General features: G+C 37.0%; 1 pseudogene; it reads left to right on the top strand.

Moving 5' to 3' along the window:
- The first annotated feature begins 372 nt into the window (after positions 1-372).
- On the top strand, positions 373-1819 carry LOC124989094 (recombining binding protein suppressor of hairless-like; annotated as a pseudogene).
- The last annotated feature ends 16033 nt before the right edge of the window (positions 1820-17852 follow it).

The raw sequence follows: 17852 nt of genomic DNA, 5'->3' as shown, positions 1-17852 counted from the left end.
GGGAGATAGCTCAGTTGGTAGAGTGTTTGCCTTGCAAGCATAAGGCCCTAGGTTCGATCCCCAGCACCACCAAAAAAAAAAAAAAAAAAAAAAAGTTACAGTGAATACCCTGAAGCATTCAAACAGGAAGGGACCCCTGATCCAAGGGCCACCTCGTGCCAGGCATTTTGCAATATGTGTTACATGTGTTACTTGTTATTCACTACCAACAGATGAATCATTGAAATTATGAAACTATCATTCAAATGGAAGCATTATATTTCATCGGAACCAGTATGATCTCAAAAGGAAAGGAGAATGATAAATGAGGTGTTTTGAGGTGTACCGAAGTGTTCCAAGCTGTGACTTACCTTAACATGTTCTTGAAGTACCATGGCATGGATTAAAAGGAAATTTGGTGATCGACCTCCACCTAAACGACTTACTAGGGAAGCCATGCAAAATTATTCAAAAGAGAGAGAAGATCAGACAGTACTTATTCTTCATGCAAAAGTTGCACAAAAGTCATATGGAAACGAAAAAAGGTTTTTTTGCCCTCCTCCTTGTGTATATCTCATGGGCAGTGGATGGAAGAAAAAAAAGAACAAATGGAACGCAATGGTTGTTCTGAACAAGAATCTCAACCATGTGCATTTATTGGAATAGGCAGTAGTGACCAAGAAATGCAACAGCTGAACTTGGAAGGAAAGAACTATTGCACAGCAAAAACATTGTACATATCTGATTCAGATAAGAGAAAACACTTCATGCTGTCTGTAAAGATGTTCTATGGCAACAGTGACGACATTGGTGTGTTCTTCAGCAAACAGATAAAAGTCATCTCCAAACCTTCCAAAAAGAAGCAGTCATTGAGAATGCTGACTTATGCATTGCCTCAGGAACAAAGGTGGCTTTGTTTAATCAACTTCGATCCCAGACAGTTAGTACCAGATACTTGCATGTAGAAGGAGGTAATTTCCATGCCAGTTCACAGCAGTGGGGAGCATTTAACATTCATCTCTTGGATGATGATGAATCAGAAGAAGAGTTCACAATCCGAGATGGTTACATTCATTATGGACAGTCAAACTTGTATGTTCAGTTACTGACATGGCACTCCAGAGATTGATAATTAGGAAAGCTGATAAACAGCATTACTGGATGCAGATGATCCCATGTCACAACTCCATAAATGTGCATTTTACCTGAAGGATACAGAAAGAATGTACTTGTGCCTTTCTCAAGAAAGAATAATCCAATTTCAGGCCACTCCATGCCCGAAAGAACCAAATAAAAAGATGATAAATGATGGAGTTTCCTGGACAATCATTAGCACAGATAAGGTAGAGTATACATTTATGAGGGAATGGGCCCTGTCCTTGCCCCAGTCACCCCTGTGCCTGTGGTAGAAAGTCTTCAGTTGAATGGCGGTGTGGACGTAGCAATGCTTGAACTCACAGGACAGAATTTCACTCCAAATTTATGAGTGTGGTTTGGGGATGTAGAAGCTGAAACTATGTACAGATGTGGAGAGAGCATGCTCTGTGTTGTTCCAGAGATTTCTGCATTCTGAGAAGGTAGGAGATGGCTCCGGTAGCCAGTTCAGGTTCCAGTAACTTTGGTCCATAATGATGGAATCATTTATTCCACCAGCCTTACCTTTACCTACACACCGGAACCTGGGCCACAGCCACACTGCAGTGCAGCTAGAGCAATCCTTTGAGCCAATTCAAGCCAAGTGCCCCCTAATGAATCAAACACAAACAGCAAGGGGAGTTACACAAACACCAGCACAAATTCAACCAGTGTCACATTGTCTACAGCAACAGTGGTGTCCTAACTACCGTCTTTTTGCTAGGACTAGAACTGACCAGAGCGTGGCAAAAAGTTGCCCAAAAAAGAAAGGAAAGAAAAAAATGAACAATCTCTTGTGGTTTCTTGGGAAAACTTTTTGTACCAGGTGATACTAATTAAAAACCTCATTACCTGCAAGTTCTGAGTTGAAAAGCAGAAGCCACAGTAACACAGAAAAACATCAATATGTCCAAACTGTTGGAAATCAAAATTCTCAGCTGTTTTTTGTTGTTTTATGTTGCTGTTGTTCGGTTGGTCGGTTTTGTTTTATTTTAAATGGGCAAGAAAGATAACGTGGCTGGAATAAACATTAAGCAAACTAGAAGGCACAAATCTAACAGTTTTTATGGACCAAGAAACTTGTATAAGCTTTAGTAAAAGGTACATTTTCACCATACCTTTTTTATTATTACAGTATATAGTACACCTTGTTACCAAATAGGTTGTTTTCCCCACCCCCTTTGAGCTTTTGCTCTAAAGTACATTCAGGTTCCAAGCCTGACCACTTGTTTAATTACCATACTCTTCCAGGTTATTTTGATCTAAAGCTGGAACTTTTTTTTTAAACTGAAATCTTATGACTTTTCATGAGTTGGAAATGTTTTGATTTCAGCAAGTCGAATCTTGTAAAGGCCTGCATATTTTTTTAAGATTATATGAAGTCTGTGCAAAAGCTTTAAAGAAAATGCCTCCACCTTGCCTGCAATACATGCAATGTATGTTAACTTAAAAAAAAAAAAAAAAAACTTTCTCAGCAAAATATTCCATAAGGAGCAAATGAAAAACAACAATAAAAGTCAGCAAAGGGAGGAAACTATACTAAAGGAAAAGCCAATCAAAGAATAAACCAAGTCAAATTAAAAACAAGAAATGAACCAAATGACCAGGAATACAAATCATATCTCAATGACAACCCTGAATGTTATAATGGCCTAAACTTAACAATCAAATGACATACACTGGCAGACTCATAGGAAAAGACATTCCAGATTGAAGGTGAAAGAATGGGGAAAAACATATCATTCACATGTACTACATAAACAAGCAGGGGTTTCCATCGTCATATCAGACAAAGTGGAATTTAAGCCAAAATTAGAATTGATAAAGAAGGACATTTCATAATTCTTAAGGGAATCATCCATTATCAGGATGTAATAATTATAATTATTTATGCCCCCCAAATTGGACCATCTATGTACACCAAACAAACCCTTCTCAATTTCAAGCATTAAATACAACACAACACAATAATACTGGGTGATTTTAACACACCTCTCTCACCACTGGATAGATCTTCCAAACAAAACTGAACAAAGAAACTACAGAACTCATAACACAATCAATAATTTAGACTTAACAGACATATATAGAATATTTTAGCCATCAATGAGTGAGTACACTGTTTTCTCAGCAGCCAATAGGTCCTTCTCTAAAACAGACCATATGTTATGCCACGAAGCAACTCATAGAAAATACAAAAAAATAGAGATACTCCTTGCATTCCATCACATCATAATGTAATAAAATTAGAAATAAATAATAATAAAATATAGATGCTACTCCAACACCTGGAGACTAAATGACATGCTATTAAATGACAAATGTATAGCAGAAAACATCAGAGAGGAGATAAAAAAAAATTAAAGGTAAACAAGATAAACATACAACATATCAAAATCTCTGGGACACTATGAAAGTAGCACTAAGAGGAAAATTCATTGCATACATCTCATTTATTAAAAGAATAAAAAGTCAACAAATAAATGACCTAACATTACATCTCAAAGCCCTAGAAAAAAAACAGATTCTTCTACTACCAAAAGTAGTAGAAGATAGGAAATAAAATCAGAGCTGAAATCAATGAAATTGAAACAGAAGAAATAATTCAAAAATTGACAAAACAAAAAGTTGGTTCTTTGAAAAAGTAAACAAAATAGATAAACCCTTAGCCACACTAACAAAGAGAAGGAGAGAGAAAACTCAAATTACTAAAATTCATGATGAAACAAAAATCACAAGAGACACCATTGAAATATGTAACATAATTAGAAGCTACTTTGAAAATCTATACTCCAACAAATAGAAAACCGTGAAGACATTGTAAAATTTCTAGAGACATATTATCCACCCAAACTGAATCAGGAGGACATACACAATTTAAGCAGATCAATTTCAAGCAATGAAATAGAAGAAGACAACAAAACCTACCAACCAATAAAAGCCCACTACCAGATGGATTCTCAGCCAAGTTCTACAAGATATTCAAAGAAAAACTAATACCAATACTCCCCAAAGTATTCCAGGAAATAGAAAAGAAGAGAACCCTTCCAAACTCATTCTATAAAGTTAGTATCACCCTGATACCAAAAGGAGACAAAGACACATCAAGGAAAGAAAACTTCAGACCACTATCCCTGATGAACATAGATGCAAAAATTCTTATCAAAATTCTGGCAAATCAGATAAAAAATATTAAAAAGATGGTACACCATGAACAAGTGGAGTTCATCCCAGAAATTCAGGGTTGGTTCATCATATGGAAGTCAATAAACATAATTGATCACATTAATAGACTTAAAGGTGATCGCTGAGCCCGCCCCACGCCCACACCAAGGTCAGACGCCATTGCTGAGCCTGCCTGCCTGTCCCCCTACTGCTGGGGGACACTGCACTTGCCTTTGTGCTGCCTCAGCGCACCTTCGCTGGGGCTCCCCAACTTTCCTGGAGGCTGATGCAGGCATTTTGAATTATTCCTGGGGGTGTGGCCATCATCATCGGAAGAAGTGGCTCTCTTCCTGAGACACCTACAGGAGACTGAAGGCCCTTTGATAGGACTCAAGATATAAGAAGAGGAGGTATTGAGAGACTCAAGACAAACTCAGAGCCGCAAGATGAGTCTCTCCCACTGGGCAAGGCTCCCAGGCCCAGGTGGCAGGACCAGACTGCAGGCAGCTTCTCGGAGGATGGCCTCCAAGCAAGAGACTCACTCACCGGACAAGTCTCCCTGGCCAAGGAGGTTGGTCCCGACCCCAGGGAAAGTTTCAGAGGAGGGCTGCCCAGTGAGAGACTTCCTCGCAGGGCCAAGCTCCCCAGCCCAGGTGGTAGTTCTGGACCAAAGGGAACTTCTCGGAGAAGTACTGCCCAGCGAGACTTCCCCACTGGGTGAGCCTTCCCCAACGGGAGAGGTTTTCCCACCAAGGTGGTAGAACCAGAGACCCAGGTCCAGACCAGCCATCCCAGAGCCCACAGTCTAGTCCCCCTTTGACTGACCATCAGTCAACAAGTGGAATCACCTCTGCCCACCAGCAGGGAATATACCCCACCTGAAGGTCACCACCCCTAGAGGGGCAGATTCCTTGTGGAGCACTGCATTATCAAGTTCCTCCAACACTTCAGGCTACTGAAGGCTAGGAGGTGAGTTATTGGAAATCTATAGGGACACTATAAGTCAACAGGGGAAATCTGCAATATCTCAGAGTTTCACTACTAGAGGGGTAGATACCTGAGCAATATGAGAAAACAAGGGAAGAAAATGTCCCAAACAAACCTAGAGGCTACATAAATAAAATCCAATGACAGCATGGCAGAAGAAATGTCAGAAAGGGAGTTCCGAATGTACATAATTAAAATAATCAGAGAAGCAAACAATGAGATGAAAGAGCAAATGCAGGCTTTGAATAATCACACGAATCAACAGTTAATAGAGCAAATGTGGGAAGCAAAAGATCATTTCAATAAAGAGTTAGAGATACTGAAAAAAAAAAAAACAGAAATCCTTGAAATGAAGGAAACAATAAACCAAATTTAAAACTCCATAGAAAGCATAACCAATAGGATAGAACACCTGGAAGACAGAACCTCAGACATTGAAGACAAAATATTTAATCGTGAAAAGAAAGTTGACCAAACAGAGAAGATGGTAAGAAATCATGAACATAATCTACAAGAATTATATGATATCATGAAAGGCCAAATTTAAGAATTATTGGGATTGAGGAAGGTACAGAGAAACAAACCAAAGGAATTGAACAATATATTCAATGAAATAATATCAGAAAATTTCCCAAATCTGAAGAATGAAATGGAAAACCAGGTACAAGAGGCCTATAGGACTCCAAATACACAAAATTACAACAGACCCACACCAAGGCACATTATAATGAAAATACCTAACATACAAAATAAAGACAGAATTTTTAAGGCTGTGAGAGAAAAAAATCAAAATAAATTCAGGGGGAAAACAATACGGATATCAGCAGATTTTTCAACCCAGACCCTAAAAGCTAGAATGGCCTGGAACAACATTTTTCAAGATCTGAAAGAAAACGGATGCCAACTAAGAATCTTATACCCAGAAAAACTTACCTTCAGATTTGACAATGAAATAAAATCCTTCCATGATAAACAAAAGCTAAAAGAATTTACAAAAAGAAAGCCAGCATTACAGAACATTCTCAGCAAAATATTCCATGAGGAAGAGATTAAAAACTATGATGTAAATCAGCAAATGGAGGAAATACCCTAAAGGAATAGCCAAATAAAGGAGAAACCAAGTCATTTTGAAAAAACAAAAATGAGTCAAACAAAAATGAGCCAAATCATATCTCAATAATAACCCTGAATATTAATGGCCTGAACTCATCAATCAAAAGATAAAGACTGGCAGATTGGATTAAACAGAAAAATCCAACAATATGCTCCCTGCAAGAGACTCATCTCATAGAAAGAGATACCCACAGACAAAAGGTAAAAGGATGGGAAAAAACATACCAGGCACATGGACACAACAAAAAGCCAGAGTATCTATCCTCATATCAGATAATGTGGACTTCAAGCCAAAACTAGTCAGAAGGGATAAAGAAGGACATTTCATACTGCTTAAGGGAAGCATAAATCAGCAAGACATAACAATCATAAATATCTATGTCCCCAAACAATGGCTCATGCATGTACGTCAAACAAATCCTTCTCAATTCCAGGAATCAAATAGACCACAACACAATAATACTAGGTGATTTTAACACACCTCTCTCACCACTGGACAGATCTTCCAAACAAAAATTGAACAAAGAAACCATAGATCTCAATAACACAATCAATAATTTAGACTTAATGGACACATATAGAATATACCATCCAACAAAGAGCGAATACACTTTCTTCTTAGCAGCACATGAATCCGTCTCTAAAATAGACCATATTTTATGCCACAAAGCTACTGTTAGCAAATACAAGAAAATAGAGATACTACCTTGTATTCCATCAGATCATGATGGATTGAAATTAGAAATAAATGACAGAGTAAAACACAGAAACTACTTCAACACCTGGAGATTAAATAATACACTATTGAATGATGAATGGATAACAGAAGACATCAAGGGGAAATAAAAAAATTCTTAGAGGTAAACGAGAAAAAAGATACATCATATCAAAATCTCTGGGACACTATGAAAGCGGTTCTTAGAGGAAAATTTATTTCATGGAGTGCAGTCAATAAAAGAAAAAAATCAACAAATAAATGACCTAACACTACAGCTCAAAGTCCTAGAAAAAAAACAACAGAGCAACACCAAAAGTAGTAGAGGACAGGAAATAGTTAAAATCAGAGCTGAAATCAATGAAATTGAAACAAAAATATCGAAAAAATTAACAAAATAAATAGTTGGTTCTTTGAAAAAATAAACAAAATTGATAAACCCTTAGCCACACTAACAAAGAGAAGGAGAGAGAAAACTCAAATTACTAAAATTCGGAATAAACAAGGAAATATCACAACAGACATGATCAAAATACAAAATATAATTAGAAGTTATTTTGAAAATCTATACTCCAACAAAATAGAAAATCTCAAAGACATCAACAGGTTTCTAGAGACATATGAATTACCTAAACTGAACAAGGAGGACATACACAATTTAAATAGATCAATTTCAAGTAATAGAAGAAGTCATCAAAAACCTACCAACAAAGAAAAGTACGGGACCAGATGTGTTCTCAGCTGGGTTCTCAAAACTTTTAAAGAAGAGCTCATTCCAATACTCATCAAAGCATTCCATGAAATAGAAGAGGAAGGAACCCTTCCAAACTCATTCTATGAAGCCAGTATCACCCTGATACCTAAAGCAGACAGAGACACATCGAGGAAAGAAAATTTCAGACCAATATCCTTAATGAACATTGACACAAAAATTCTCAACAAAATTTTATCAAATCACATACAAAAATATATTAAAAAGATAGTGCACCACGATCAAGTGGGTTTTATCCCAGGAATGCAAGGTTGGTTCAACATCCGGAAATCAATAAATGTAATTCACCTATCAACAGACTTAAAGTCAAGAATCACATGATTATTTTGATAGGTGCAGAAAAAGCATTTGATAAAATACAGCATCCCTTCATGCTCAAAACACTAGAAAAATTAGGGATATTGGGAACATTCATTAACATTCTAAAGGATATGTATGCTAAGCCCATAGCTAATATCACTCTAAATGGTGAAAAACTGAAAGCATTCCCCCTAAAAAGTGGAACAAGGCAGGGATGCCCTCTTTCACCGCTTCTATTCAACATTGTCCTTGGAAATCTAGCCAGAGCAATTAGACAAACCAAAGAAATTAAAGAGCTATGAATAGGAAAAGAAGAACTCAAACTATCCCTATTTGCTGATGACATGATTATATATTTAGAGGAAACAAAAAATTCCACCAGAAAACTTTTAGAACTCATAAGTGAATTCAGTAAAGTAGCAGGATATAAGATCAATACTCATAAATATAATGCATTTTTATACATAAGTGATGAATCCTCAGAAAGAGAAGTTAGGAAAACTACTTTATTCACAATAGCCTCAAAAAAAATTAAATACTTGGGAATCAATCAAACGAAAGAGGTGAAAGACCTCTACAATGAGAACTACAGAACACTAAAGAAAGAAATTAAAGAAAACCTTAGAAGATGGAAAGATCTCCCATGTTCTTGGATAGGAAGAATTAATATTGTCAAAATGGCCATACTACCAAAAGTGCTATCCAGATTCAATGCAATTCCAATTAAAATCCCAATGATGTACTTCACAGAAAGAGAGCAAGCAATCATGAAATTCATCTGGAAGAATAAGAAACCCAGAATAGATAAAGCAATCTTTATCATGAAGAGTGAAGCAGGGGGTATTGCAATACCAGATCTTCAACTATACTACAAAGCAATAGTAACAAAAACGGCATGGTATTGGCACCAAAATAGACAGGTAGATCAATGGTACAAAAGAGAGGATACAGAAACAAACCCAAATAAATAGTTTTCTCATACTAGACAAAGGTGTCAAAAACATGCAATGGAGAAAAGATAGCCTCTTCAACAAATGGTGCTGGGAAAACTGGAAATCCAGATGCAACCGAAGAAACTAAACCCCTATCTCTCACCCTGCACAAAACTCAACTCAAAATGGATCAATGACCTTGGAATCAGATCAGAGACCTTGTATCTTATAGAAGAAAAAGTAGGTCCAAATCTTCAACATGTTTGCTTAGGATCAGACTTCCTCAACAGGACTCCCATAGCATAATAGAAGCAAGAATCAATAACTGGGACAGATTCAAACTAAAAAGCTTTCTCTCAGCAAAGGAAACTATCAGCACTCCTACAGAGTGGGAGAATATCTTTGCCAATCATACTTCAGATAGAGCACGAATTTCCAGAATATATAAAGAATTCAAAAACTCTACACCAAGAATACAAATAACCCAATCAACAAATGGGCTAAGGAAATCAATAGACACTTCACAGAAGAAGATCTACAAGCAATCAACAGATATATGAAAAAATGTCCAACATCTCTAGTAATAAGAGAAATGCAAATCAAAACTACCCTAAGATTCCATCTCACCCCAATTAGAATGGCGATTATCAAGAATACAAGCAACAATAGGTGTTGGCGAGGATGTGGGGAAAAAGGTACACACATACATTGCTGGTGGGGCTGCAAATTAGTGCAGCCACTCTGGAAAGCAGTGTGGAGATTCCTTAGAAAGCTTGGAATAGAACCACCATTTGACCCAATTATCCCACTCCTTGGCCTATACCCAAAGGACTTAAAATCAGCATAATACAGTGATGCAGCCACATCAATGTTCATAGATGTTCAATTCACAATAGCCAGATTGTGGAACCAACCTAGATGCTCTTCAATTGATGAATGGATAAAGAAATTGTTGTATATATATACAATGGAATATTACTCAGCCATAAAGAATAATAAAATTATGATATTTTGCAGGTAAATGGATGGAATTGGAGAATATCATGTTAAGTGAGATAAGCCAATCTCAAAAAACCAAGGGACAAATGATCTTGCTGATAAGCAGATGATGATACATAATGGGGAGTGGGAGGGAGGCAAGAATGGAGGAAGGAGGGATTGTATAGAGGGAAAAGAGGGGTGAGAGGGGTGGGCGGAAGGAAAAAATAACAAAATGAATCAAACATCATTACCCTATGTAAATGTATGATTACACAAATGGTTTGCCTCTACTTCATGTACAAACAGAGAAACAAGTGGTACCCCATTTTTTTATAATAAAAATAATTTTTTTAAATAGCCTTAAAGGTAAGAATTATGTGATCATCTCAATAGATGCAGAAAAGGTATTTGACAAAATACAACACTGCTTCATGTTCAAAACACTAGAAAAATGGGTATAATAAGAACATACCTCAACATTGTAAAGGCTATTTATGCTACGCCCAAGGCCAACATCATTCTAAATGGAGAAATACTAAAAGCATTCCCTTTAGAACTGGAATGAGACACCATTTTTATTCAACATAGTCCTTGAAACTCTAACCAGAGCAATTAGACAGACCAAAGAAATTAAAGGGATACAAATTGGAAAAGAATAACTCAAATTACCCCTATTTGCTGAAGGTGATTCTATATTTAGAGGTTCCAAAATATTCCACTAGAAAACTTCTAGAACTAGTAAATGAATTCAGCAAAGTTTCAGGATATAAAATCAACACTACTCATAAGTGATGAATCCCCTGAAAGAGAAATTAGGAAAACTACCCATTCACAATAGCCTCAAAAACTAAAATACTTGGGAGTCAATCAAAGAGATGAGAGACCTCTACAATGAAAACTATGGAAAACTAAAGAAAGAAATTAAAGAAGATCTTAGAAGATGGAAAGATCTTCCATGCTCTTGGATAGGCAGAATTAATATTATCAAAATGACCATACTACCAAAAACTGTATGCAGATTCGGTGCAATTACAATTAAAACCCCCATGAAGTACCTCATAGAAACAGAGCAAGCAATCATGGAATTCAATTGGAAAAATAAAAGATCCAGAATAGCCAAAGCAATCCTTAGCAAGGAGAGTGGAGCAGGAGGTATCACAATACCAGACCTCAAACTATACTACAAAGGTATAGTAGCAAAAACAGCATGGTATTTTCATCAAAATTGAGAGGTGGACCAATGTTACAGAAGAGAAGATACAGAGACAAACCCACATAAATACAGTTATCGCATACTAGACAAAGGTACCAAAAACATACATTGGGGAAAAGAGATTCTTTAAAAAATGGTGCTGGGAAAACTGGAAATCCATATGCCGCAAAATGAAATTAAATCCCTAATTCTCACCCTGCACAGAATTCAACTCAAAATGGATCAAGGACCTAGGAATTAGACCTGAGACCCTGTGCCTAATAGAAGAAAAAGTAGGGCCAAAACTTCATCATGTCAGCTTAGGATCTGACTTTATTAACAAGACCCCTAAAGCATAGGAAATAAAATCAAGAATCAATAAATAGGATGGATTCAAACTAAAAAGTTTTTCAGCAAAGGAAACAATCAATAATGTGAAGAGGGAGCCTAGAGATTGGGAGAAAATCTTTACCACGTGCACATCAGATAGAACACTAATCTCCAGCATATACAAAGAACTCAAAACACTTAACACCAAAAAAAAAAAATCAATAAATGGGATAAGAAAATGAACAGACACTTCACAGAAGAAGATATACAACCAATCAACAAGTATATGAAAAAATGTCTGTCATCTTTAGAAATTAGAGAAATGCATATCAAAACTACTCTAAGATTTTATCTCATTCCAATAAGAATGGCAATTTTCAAGAATACAAGTAACAATGAATGTTGGTGAGGATGTGGGGAGAAAGGTAGACTCATACATTGCTGGTGGGATTGCAAATTACTGCAACCATTATGGAAATCAGTATGGAGATTCCTCAGAAAACTTGGAATGGAACCACCATTTGACCCAGCTATCCCACTCCTTGGTCTATACCCAAAGGAATCAAAATCAGCATTAAAATTAAAATTAAAATCAGTGATGCAGCCACTTCAACATTTATAGCAGCTCAATTCACAATAGCTAAGCTATGGAACCAGCCTAGATGACCTTCAATAGATGAATAGGTAAAGAAACTATGGTATATATACACAATGAAATATTACTTGGCCTTAAAGGAGAATAAAATTATGGCATTTGCAGGTAAATGGATGGAGCTGGAGAATATCATGCTAAGTGAAATAAGTCAATCCCCCCAAATCAAAGGCCAAATAATTTCTCTGATATGTTGATGCTGATCCATACTGTGGGTGTTGGGGGACAGAAGAATGGAGGAACTTTGGATTGGGCAGAGGGGAGTGAAGGAGGGGAAGGATTATGGGAGTGGGAAGATGGTGAATGAGACTGACATCATTACCCTAGGTACATGTCTGATCACACGAATGGTATGACTCTACATCATGTACAACCAGTGAAATGGAAAGTTGTGCTCCATTCATGTACAATGAATTGAAATGCATTCTGCTGTCATGTATAACTAATAATAACAAATAAAAATTTTTTAAATAAAAATAAATTAAAGACAATAGTTTTTTAATGAACTTAAGATGTACATTTTTATCATCCCCACAACTCTGGTGCCCGCCCCCCAAATTCTGAGGTATTTTTCCTTTGCAAGGCTCATATCTAACCCTGACTACCAAAAATTGGACTGACCTCTGTTCCTTATTCTTCCTTAATCCTCAAATTGTTGTTTTACCTGATAACCAAAGTTTCCCTATCCTGATAACAGCAAATACCAGACACAAGAGAGCCTTTCAGTTTATTCCCTTACTCATAGGGCTAGAGATATCCACCATTATTGGTAATAATAGAGCAGCCAGTAGGAACTTCTATTCACTACTACAAAAAGTTATCAGGACAGGTCGTTGAAGATATCCAAGAGGTTGACGATTCAGCACTCACTTTACCAAATCAATTGGATTCCCTGGCATCTGTCATCCTGAAAATCATTGGAGCCTAGGTCTCCTTACTGCAGAATGAGGTGACCTCTGCCTCTTCCTCAGGGAAGAATGTTGTTTCTATGTCAGTCAGGCAGGACTGGTAAGGGATAAGTTTTAACAACTACAGAACTGATCAGAACAGTGGAGACAAGAACTAGATGACTCCTGGTAACCCTCATTGGGAGGCCTAAAATGATGAACTTCCTGGCTAATTTTAACCCCTCTAATACTCATTTTTCTTGTAATAACTTTTCTTCCCTGCTTTCTTTATTTTATACAGAAGTAACTTCTTGACAACATGACCCATCTAGCCCAGGCCACCTCCCAAGAACATGCAAAAGTCATCTCCTCCTTCACTCACAACATGACTCTACTGAGCCCCAAAAGGAAAGAATTACCTATGATGATGTCAAAATTCCCTCCCTCTACACCTCACCTCAAGCCACAACTGCCAGAACTCTATAGGAGCCTACACCCTTCACCTCCTTATCCTCTTCCAGTTCTCTGACAAGGGATCCCTAACTCCACCCCTCTTCAGCAGAAAGTAGCCAGGTATGATGACTTCACCTCAACTAATTATACCCCTTGAAGAGTCTGAAATGAAGGAGGTGGAAACTTGCAACCCCTCACAGGAAAAAGGAAACTGAGGAATCTAACCTATCACAATCTCCCTTATCTGCCAAAATTCACCTGCCTGCCAAAAATAACATCAACTCCTCCTATGACCTGGCCCTGTTAAACCCTATAAAACTCAGAACCTTCTTGTAACCAGCCCCCCATTTTCCCTCTAGAAAATGTGCCCATCTGCTGCTTAATAAAGACTCACTGATACATTGAGGTTTATCTTTTTCTGTTTGTATTCTCTTTCATTTGCTTTCATTTTCTAAATAGATTGGCAATATAATTTGAGAGACATTTTAGTAATATGAAGAGATTAAAATACATAATATTTATAAGGCACAAGATACTGTATGAGGCAACCTACATTTCAATCTAAAACCAACTCTAGGTCACTGCCCTATTTTACAGTCTCACAAATACGTAAATAATCCAAGGCCATACTGATAGTAAACAGAACTATCAGAACTTAAGCTCAAGCTAACCACTGAGTCAGTGTTTCCCACCTCCAAAAGTCATGTTTCCTGTGGAGTGCTCGGGTAAAGAATTATTATAACCATTTCTATATTTTTTGCCAAACTACTTTAAAATAATATTTTCCATAGATTTCACAAGTATCATCTTTTCTAAGCTATAACTGAAGTTTTAAGTTATGTAATTTGATAACTAAATGCAATTAAATGTCTATTTTTTAAATTTTTTGTTCTAATTAGTTATACATAAATGCACTCGTGCATTTTGATAAATCATACATAAACGGAGTACAATTTCTCATTTTTTTAGATTGTACACATTGTAGAATCACGTCAGTCATGCAGTCATATATGTACATGAGGCAATAATATCTGATTCACTCTACCATCCTTCCTACCCCCATATCCTTTCCTCTCCTTTCACTCCCCTCTACCTAATCTAAAGTAACTCTACTCTTCTCTAGCACCACTCCTCTTATTGTGAATTAGCATCCACATATGAGAAAAAATATTCAGCCGAGGGTTTGGCTTATTTTGCTTAGCATGATATTCTCCAGTTTCATCCAATTACCTGCAAATGCCATAATTTCATTCTTCTTTAAAGTTGAGTAATATTCCACTGTGTATATATAACCACATTTTCTTCATCCATTTATCTGTTGAAGGACACCTAGGTTGGTTTCATAGTTTAGCCATTGTGAGTTGAGCTACTATAAACATTGGTGTAGCTGTATCATTGTGGTATGCTGATTTTAGGTCCTTTGAGTATAGACCAAGGAGTGGAATAGCTGGGTCAAACGGTGGCTCCATTCCAAGTTTTCTGAGGACTCACCTTACTGATTTCCATAATGGTTGCACTAATTTGGAGTCTCCCCAGAAAAGTATGAGTGTACCTGTTTCCCCACATCCTTGCCAACATTTATTGTTGCTTGTATTCTTGATAATTGCCATTCTGATTGGAATGAGATGAAAACTTAGAGTAGTTTTGATTTGAATTTCTCTAATTGCTAGAGATGATGAACATTTTTTCATATACTTGTTGATCGATTGTATATCTTCTTCTGTGAACTGTCTGTTCAGTTCCTTATCCCATTTATTGATTGGGTTATTTGTGGGGTTGTTTTGTTTTGTTTTGTTTTGTTTTGTTTCGTTGGTGTTGAGTTCTTTATATATGCTGGAGATTAGTGCTCTATTCGATGTGCACATGGTAAAGATTTTCTCCCAATATGTAGGCTCTCTCCTCACATTATTGATTGTTTCCTTTTCTTTTTAGTTTGAATCCATCCCATTTATTGATTCTTGACTTTACTTCCTGCATTTTAGGGGTCTTGTGAAGGAAGTCAGATCCTAAGCTGACATGGTGAAGATTTGGGCCTACTTTTTCTCATACTAGGTGTAAGGTCTCTGGTCTAGTGCCTAAGTTTTTGAACCGCTTTGAATTGAGTTTTGTGCAGCGTGAGAGATAAATGTTTAATTTTTTTACATGTACATTTTAATTTTTCCCTGCACCATTTGTTGAATAGGCTATCTTTTCTCAGGTGAATATTTTTGGTACCTTTGTCTAGTATAAGATAACTGTATTTATGTGGGCTCATCTCTGTGTCTTCTATTCTGTACCATTGGTCTACCTGTCAATGTTGTTGCCAATACCATGCTGTTTTTGTTACTATAGCTCTGTGATATAGTTTGAGGTCTGGTTTTTTTTTATTATTTTTATTTATTTTTATTATAAACAAAGGGGATACATGTTGTTTCAGTTTGTACATGGAGTAACAGCATACCATTTGCATAATCATACATTTACACAGGGTAATGATGTTTGATTTATTCTATTATTTTTTCCTTCCCCCCCACCCCTCCCACCCCTCCCATCCCTCTTTTCCCTCTATACAGTCCCTCCTTCCTCCATTCTTGCCCCCCTCCCACACCCTATTATGTGTCATCATTCGCTTATCAGTGAGATCATTCGTCCTTTGGTTTTTTGAGATTGACTTATCTCACTTAGCACGATATTCTCCAACTGCATCCATTTGCCTGCAAATGCCATAAAAAATTATTTATTATTCTTTATAGCTGAGTAGTATTCCATTGTGTATATATATACCACAGTTTCTTTATCCTTTCATCAATGAAGGAAATCTAGTTTGGTTCCACAATCTGGATATTGTGAATTGAGCAGCTATGAACATTGAGAAAATCTCTATAGTATGCTGATTTTAAGTCCTTTGGGTATAGGCCGAGGAGTGGGATAGCTGGGTCAAATGGTGGTTCCATTCCAAGTTTTCTAAGGAATCTCCACACTGCTTTCCACACTGCTTGCACTAATTTACAACCCCACCAGCAATGTATGAGTGTACCTTTTTCCCCACATCCTCTCCAACACCTATTGTTGCTTGTGTTCTTGATAATCACCAGTTTAATTGGGGTGAGATGGAATCTTAGGGTAGTTTTGATTTGCATTTCTCTTATTACTAAAGTTGTTGAACATTTTTTCATATGTTTGTTGATTGCTTGTAGATCTTCTTCTGTGAAGTGTCTGTTGATTTCCTTAGCCCATTTGTTTATTGGGTTATTTTATTCTTGGTGTAGAGTTTTTTGAGTTCTTTATATATTCTGGAAATTCGTGCTGTATCTGAAGTATGATTGGCAAAGATTTTCTCCCACTCTGTAGGCTCTCTCTTCACATTGCTGATAGTTTCCTTTGCTGAAAGAAAACTTTTTAGTTTGAATCTATCCCAGTTGTTGATTCTTGCTTTTATTTCTTGTGCTATGGGAATCCTGTCAAGGAAGTCTGATCCTAGGTCGAAATGTTGAAGATTAAAACCTACTTTTTTCTTCTATAAGATGCGGGACTCTGGTCTGATTCCAAGGTCCTTGATCCATTTTGAGTTGACTTTTGTGCAGGGTGAGAGATAGGGGTTTAGTTTCTTCAGTTGCATATGGATTTCCAGTTTTCCCAGCACATTTATTGAACAGGCTATCTTTTCTCCATTGCATATTTTTGGCCCCTTTCTCTAGTTGGAGATAGAAGGTGAAAAGAATGCTATCTAAAATAGCCTCAAATGCCTTCCACAACAAAAGATGCTTGCCCAGTTTAAAATTATCCTTCTGGGCAAGTCAAAGAGCAAAAGGCAAATGAGGAGTAGTTCTAGGTCCACTCATTTCTAGGATTCTCATTCTAGAATCTACTATGCAGTCAATGCGGTCATAAAGGTATTAACTACATAAAGAATGGTTATATTCACTAAGTGGATCAAGGACCTACGCAGTTACTGTAGTCCATGGTACTTGACAGTTTGGGGGTCAAGACCTGATGAAAACTTGATATTTTTTCCAGAAATATGCAACTAAACACAAACTCACTTCACAAAGCATTCTGAATGGTGAAGTTGATTGGTGGCAGCACTAGGGTTGTAACTGTGGTCCACTTTACCTTTTGAATATAACCCTTGTTGCTTATTTTAAAAGGGACATGTTTTTCTTTCCTCTTCTCCTTCTCCCCCTCCCTAACCTGGGGCCAGGGAGCAAGATTACTTTGAGTTATCTGTTCTCCACAGGAAGGAGATGTCACTAGAAGAATTAGGAAGTGACTATCTCCCAA

This window comes from Sciurus carolinensis, chromosome 7 (assembly GCF_902686445.1).
Source record: "Sciurus carolinensis chromosome 7, mSciCar1.2, whole genome shotgun sequence".
In the NCBI taxonomy this organism is placed as follows: domain Eukaryota; kingdom Metazoa; phylum Chordata; class Mammalia; order Rodentia; family Sciuridae; genus Sciurus; species Sciurus carolinensis.
Note: the sequence above shows the minus strand (reverse complement) of the source record. Positions and strands in the feature narration are given on the sequence as shown.